We start from the raw sequence: 7,680 nt of genomic DNA, 5'->3' as shown, positions 1-7,680 counted from the left end.
TTATAATACATTCTTTATAAGACACAGCTGATAACAGTACCTCAGTATCTGAATGCTTATTAATCTTTCTAGGCATTTTAAACTTTCAAAATAAAATATTTTCATTTTTTATACAAGCCCTAGAATTTGCCAGCCAGTTATGTTTTAATAAAAGCGGTAGGCTACAGTTATATTTTCACAAATAATTTGTAACATTGTTCTCTTTGGGGTAACGCAACATGTGATAACACTAATTATCAGTATAACTGGTAGGAGGTCAAGCTACCCACAGCAGTTAATTGGCCAACTATACAGTCATGTTTGATGATGTTACAATTTTAATAATAATGCTGTACTCAATGAAAGGAAGCATGTTTGCTACTAGCAGAAGAAATCAGAGCAGGCTTCTAATGAATTTTTTATCTCTATCCAAAACAATACCAAATTATCTCAAGTTTTATTGTCATTCTGCACAGAAGAATAATTCTACAACATGTAGGATGAAAAGCATATCCTAAACTTGAGGCTAATTCTGAATCTGTATAAAGTAACTTTACTTTTTCCACTATCTCACTGTATCTATCTATCTATCTATCTATCTATCTATCTATCTATCTATCTATCTATCTATCTATCTATCTATCTATAAACCACCCATTGGAGAGCTTGAGCTAATTAGTTCAGTTTGCAATATATTTTTGGATGTAATGTTGAATCGTCCTTTCTTTCACATTACCAGTGCTAGTCCTATTAAAGAGTCAAGATAAGCGGTAGTCCCTAAGGTACAGTTTAGAGAGGTGATGAGAAGGGTTCCTTTCAATTTATACTCCTTCCCCAGATGCTATTGTGTTTGATAATCTATTCCTGGAGCCACTGTGGAGAGGAATGTAATAGAAGGGCGATTTGGACTCATTCTTCTAAATACTAATTAAGTAGAATAAGAGATGAGGCCAAACCTACATCATTAAGGCCAATTACCTTTTATCCAGGGGGCTTAGTAGATATTCTTGGGAGAGATAACTTAATAAATCCTTATTGATGAACAGATTTAGTGGATATTCTCTGAATCATAAGATGAGTAACCTGGGTGCTTAATGGTGAGGGCACTATGGTTTGGTCTTGGGCCATGGAGAGCAACGAAATAGGACAAAGAAGCAGGAAGAGCCAGATGTGGCAGTGCACACCTGTATTCTCAGTACTGGGGAAATGGAGACAGAAGGGTCGTGAGTCCACGGTAGTCATTAGCTATATAGTGACTTCAAGGTTAGCTTGGGGGACATGAGAATAAGAGGAGAACAAACAGCAATGTTGAGAGCCTGTGCTAGCCCTGACTTGTGCTTAGTTAGTAGTGACTGAAGACTTTTGTAGTTCAAACAACTTGAAATCTCAGGCAGCCAGGGTCATAGTTTTTTGCCCAATTCCAAATTCTGGTCTCAAATGACATTGCTTTAAAGAATGCAGAGTTGGAGTCTGTAACTTGCCAGTATGAGAAGAAATAAAATGCTGGAAGAGAAACAAGTTTTCAAGGTGAGAACAAAGTTAATATAAAGTAAGGTCACGCTGACATTCAGTGAATCTTCCATCTATTTCTGAAGCCACTGGACCATGGGGTTGGAGACATGTGTGTTATTTTTCCATTCTCTGTCGATTTTTCTAGTTTTGGACACATTGTACAAGCCCTCTATATCTCATATCCAGAGGTCCTCTTAGGATAAGGACACAAGAGGCCAATGTCCCTGGCTTGCTTTAGAGAGCTCACATGAGCACCAGGGAAGTTACCACAGAGATTTCAATGACTAGACTAGCTCTGCTATAAGGTGGGTGTTTCAAAATGCTCCAAGCTGTTATTTTATTGCAGCTTTTAAAAGTGTCTATACAACATATTAGTCTTCCTAATCTAAAACTGAGGGAAGTCAGGTGATGTTTTACCCCTCCAAGATGATCCATTTCTGTCTTCTGGTGATTTATTTTCTTATGTAAACAATCCTTTATTATATTGTTACCTGCAGTACGCAGGTACTGCTTATTGTGATACTTATCTCCACAGTGTGTTTAATTACAATCATAGAAAATCTACAATGAGACATCTGATTCAGGCTATCTCACTACCATCACCAGCAACAACTACAACAGCAGCACTACAATTCATTCAATGGTATGTATCAGACTCAAAGCAGAGGACATGAACTCATTTCGTTTCCAACCATTAAACAGCCTATGGTGAGAAATGCTGTCCTTGTTTCATAGGATAGGAAAAACAAGCAGACAGTCTTAATAACCTTTACTATGTAACACAAGTGACAAGGATTCAATGCCATGTCACGACACTTTACAAATAAAGCCACTAAGGTCAAGAAAGTTTATCTGTTTAGTGACAAATTTGAAGCCAAGCCTATCTGACTTCTCAAAAAAAATGTTGTTTTATAATTGGCATTGTTTCTCTACCTTATAAAGAAGAAGAAAAGAAAATACGGTTTGTGAGTAAAGGGTTTTGAATGATTCTGGAAGATTCCTATTTGGCAGACATAGTAGTACTATTGAGTCAAATCATATTTTAGGAGAGGCTGATGGTGGTCTGAAACATATTTCCTGGTACCCCTTTACCAAAACATTCACTTACATCTCAGTGTTGTTGTGAATCACTGGTGCACAAGCCAGCAGAAAGCTCTTCTCACTTAGGACAGAGGCAGCTAACAGAAGCCTGTCTCGGCAATCAATGCTATTGACAGAATGAGAAACTGTGAAATGTGTTTCCATGGAAAGTGTTTCAGGGGCTCTATTTAGCTAACTCCTAAGCTCATTTTTGGAAAGACACACGAAGGAAAATGGTAGATGGTAGGAAGGCTGCTTTGTTTCCATTGCTTTCTGCCAAAAACCAGGTTCATGTCTACGCACGTGAAGGCTGTGCCCAGAGTGAATGTCTAAGTACAATTATGTCCTGCAGTGTGTGGCCTTGGAAGTTTACATCCTCCCCCCTTGATGCCTTTCATATCTAAACTGTTTTGTTTTCAATTTCACATAATGGGACTTCAACCTAATTTCTTTGCCAAGCTCTCATTGATCCTCGGCGTGGAATAAATGTGAACACTGCCTCATTAATCCTCTCTGTAGTCCTTGGAGGGAAGTGTCAACATTCTGTAGTGGAAGAAAGGTAAAGTAAATTGCTCAATCTGGGGCTGGGCCTCAGCTTCTGGACATTTCCATCTGGATATCCTGCTGGTCTGTCAGTCACCTTATCCCAAATGGAATGCACTTTCTACTTACTTTCAAACTGCACCCCTCTTTTGAGAGGATATGCCTGTCTTAATGGTGCTGCTATTCATACAGTTCCCTGAGATAATCCTCTGAGCAGGATTTATTTTTTTAAAATCATTTCCAATGTTTAATTTATTATAAAGTTTGCTGTGGGATAATGATCTTGTATATTGTAAAGAATTATCACTTGTATTAGTTTAATAAAATGATGATTGCCCAGTAGCTAGGCAGGAAGTATAGGTGTGCAACCAGAATAAGAGTGTTGGGGGCCAGCCTCAACAAAAATACCTTTCTCCAGAATGGAGGCATGGGATTTAGAAATATAGTAAAGAATACAAAGACATGAATGAAAATAATAAAACACAGAAGCATATAGGACAGTATTGGAAGAGAATTTTTCAGTGAATACTGAAAATTTGCCCATGCTCCAACTGGTTAATATACCCCTGATCCCAAAAGGTAAGAGTAAGACAAAAGACTGCATTAACATACCAACTGAAAGTCACAAGGTATATTCATCATGCTCAGACCCTAGATCAAACACTCTATAGGCAAACTACTCCCTGGGTGAAATCCCAAGTTATTTCCATAAAAAGAACTGGAACTTAGTTGGATTCTTAGACTTTTGTTTTAGGTAGGAACCAACTACTTCCCTCTTCCAGGAGCACAAGGGCTGACAACTAGTCACACCTGTTGACAATAGCCTTGAGAGAGCAGAACTCTCCCCTTCAACTAGGTGGAACCTTTGAGTTAGTAGCACAATAACCTTGAATGAACAAGAAACAAGTCGCAAACTCTCTGACTTTGACCTCTTTTGGCCTCCACGTAGGAGAATTCTGAGAAAAGGAAAGGCAGAGGTACAGTCTCATGATCCAGAAGCAGAGGAAACAGGATGAGAATGCTTTACTGAGGAAAGGTACCAAGTCATGTAGCTAAACATAGACCAGAATTATGGGTTGATATAAGTTGTAATAGCTAGTTAATAATAAACCTGAGCTATCAGGTCAAAAAGTTTATAATTCATATAAGCCTCTGTGTTTCTTTGAGACTGAATGGCTATGGTACCAGGTGGGAAGGACAGAAACTTCTGTCTGCAGACATATATTTCCTTTTTCCTCTGAAACAGTCCTTTAACCCACTCTTGTCTTTGAAAGACCTCTGGAGCGGGGAGACTCTCACTCAAGTCTTGGGGATAGCATGACCCCCCAGGAACTCACGAGAGATTGTCCTTGCTGCAATCACATGAGGTTTATTGACAGGACAAGAACCAGTGCACTGGGGCTGAAACTTATTTCCCATGCTGGGGTAGAAAGTTTGACCCTGAGTAGCTGGGAGAAGGGGTATTTATTTAACAGAAGAAACCATAACCCAGTAATCCAAAGGGGGTAGGGAGGGTGTCATTGGAAAATTCCGAAAATACCAGTGATAATCACAAGGGGATAACTCCCTGTTTCTCAAGATTATAATCTAATTTTATCTTCAGTTAGTTCCTGAAACAGGGCCACTGAACTGACTAACCTAGATTTTTGGCTCTTCTTTTCTGCTAGATTTTTGGCTGTATTTTTCCTGCTAGAGGGATCTGGATTTATCCGGGTCTTTCATGTTAAACTTTGCATTTTGCTTCTTTCTTCATGTTTTGTCTCTTCATCCCTCTACTAGAGTAGTAGAATAAAGATCATTATCCCCATATTTGTTTCTCCATTTGTCTTTTAGCCTCTATCACCATGTTCATCCTTCTGAAATTGAAGTATGTTACTTTTCCCACTGTTCCAAAGAACTGATGGTCTCACAGAACCAACAAAATACCATCTTGGCTCAGTGTTAGCAAGGCCTTTTCTATTAGGAATAAGTAATCTCATTCTCAAGACTCCCCCTGTGTCTCACAATTTAGCCATAAGGCCACTAACTGTTTCTAAAGTGGTTTCCTTCCTTGTCTTAACTTCAGTTCATGCTGTTTGCCTCTCAGGTTATTTGTCACATAAACTTCTCATAGTACGACTATAAATGCATTGGTGCTTAATATCATGTCTAGGTGTTCCTTGAAAGCTAGCACAGTGTTTAGTGTTTGAGGAGGTTATCTTATATTTGCTAATGAACTATTTGTTGCTGGAATTTATTTATTGTCGAAGTCATCTTCACTCAGGCAGCAGGCCGGGTTAGTCATACTAGCAATGGCATAGTGGAAGTCTGCCAGAAAGACTTCAGAGCCAAGTGAGATCTGCCAGTTTAGTCCAAGGCCAAGATGGAAATCCCTCCTGGAAATAGCATGCTTTTGTCAGCAGATATTTACACAACTTACTCACTGAAAGATCACAGTTGTGATTTTGGTTTGCCCTGTTTGATAAAGGAAACAAGAGACTCACATAAGGAAGATGTACCCTTCCTTTTTCTTCTATGAAAAAAGACCTCTGTTCTAGACCTTGCTTTCATACAATCTACTATGAGATTGCTATGAAATACTGAAACAAATTTGAAGCCAATAATGATATGAACAAGAGATGACAAGAAGCATCACATTCAATGTGCTTACTTAAATTTTGGTTGATTTGGGGGGTAGTATCTCAGTGGTAGAGCACTTGACTGCAAAATTTGGCTAATTTTGAACTTTCTGTAAGGCAGGGAACTCAGTTTCACAATAGAGTCAGTTAAAATGATGACGTGAGAGGGTGATATGCTCCAGGGAACTGGACCTTAGAAATGTCTTTCCCTTCCTGTTTCTTTCCTTGTTTTTTTTTTTAATAGAAAGAGCATAGCAAAGCAAGATTCATACCTTTCTGCTGGTACTCAACACACAACCTCTATGAAGGCACTCCTAATCATTCCCATAATGCGATTGAAGATTTTTGAAGTGATTAAGAAAACAAACAAATAAATGATCCTTCATTCACATTGGCTTTTTCTCTAGGCTTGCTACTCTTTGCTCCTAGGTGAAACTGATGGCTTCATGGCCAACTTTCTAGGGATTATTGAGTCATGCAATGATTTATAGCACAAAATGTACACATTGTATTTAATTTGTGTATAGAAGAATTTTAGTAGCCTCAAAATTCCCTCAGTTGTCACAGAATCTATAATCACTTTTGGAAAATCAAAGTGGTGTTTTTAATCATTGAAATATTCAATTCCTAAATTTTATATTGATAGTGTTTCATGATAGATTAAAAGAAATGATAAGCTAAACATTTAGGACAAATAAATTAATTTCTTCTCTTATTTTCTATAGACTGCACTTACCCTAAAATCTTGTGCCTATTATACTGGACAATCCTTTCCTATTACTTTTCCATCTATTACTGTCTGGCCAAGGATCAGGCCATGTCTGTGATTGGCAGTCACATTCAGGCCTACAGCAAGAAACAAAAGAGAACCCTTTAAAAACTGTTCTCAATAAAGAACAAATGGTCCGGATGTGGTGCCACTGTTACCATTTGGGTAAATAATATGAAAGTATTATATTAATAGTCAGGGACATGTTTGCATGCTAGAGTCACAGGAGGCTTCACAGCGTGCTGTTTGCTTAGAACAGTGTGTTGTGTAGTGATGGATTTTTGGATTATGCCAGAAAGGCAACAGGCAAAAGGAACAAAATGAGTTTCCTTCTTGAAATCTTTCTCTCCTCCCAACTCTGACATGTGTGTAGCTCATACAGTGAGCAGACAAAAGCCCTGGTGTTAGTACTTCCTTATGTTCCTTCTCCTGTACAGGGAGATCTGTGTTTCTCCTTTGGATTTTCAGCAATCAAGAAAGAGAATTATTTTGTTATTATTGATTATTATTATTATTATTGTGATTAGTTTATGAAAAAAGAATTTTCTTGCAACATTTTTATACATATGTCATTATACTTTGTTCTAGGCCAATACTTGTGCCCCCATCTTCCTTCTCCCACTCTTGATTTTCTTTTTCTTCCCTACAATCTGGAAAACCACACATCAAATGAAATCTGATGAGAAGGCTCCTGCCATGAACATGGTCTTATAGGACCTACTTTAATAAAATTAAAAACCGTCTCCACCAAGTGCTTATCCCCAAAGAAACAGTCATGTAAGTCTCTCACCACCAGGATGCAGTGACCATCAGGTAAGAACGAACAGGAAGAATATAAGAACCTGATGCTGGGGAGGAGGGCTGTGAGATGCTGTCTTCTAGACACGACATGGTTAGTGTGTTTGTGAACTCACAGTAGTTGTGATAACTTGCACAAGGTAATCACAAGGTAGCCGTAATATCAACCCAGCCAAAATCCTGGCGCAGATATCGTGGATAATCTCCAGGTACTACCCTTTTCTGAAGACCTTTTGGCAGTGGATAGCTACTAAGGGAAGACAAATTATTCTTTTTTTTTTAAGGATGTGGCACTGGTAGGCTGGCTTCATACCTGTGTAATATGCAGGCAGAACACACCAGGATTAAGGGCTTGTCGAAATGAAACAAAACAAAACAAGG

This window comes from Microtus ochrogaster, unplaced genomic scaffold (genome assembly GCF_000317375.1).
Source record: "Microtus ochrogaster isolate Prairie Vole_2 unplaced genomic scaffold, MicOch1.0 UNK11, whole genome shotgun sequence".
Classification (NCBI taxonomy): Eukaryota; Metazoa; Chordata; class Mammalia; order Rodentia; family Cricetidae; genus Microtus; species Microtus ochrogaster.
Note: the sequence above shows the minus strand (reverse complement) of the source record.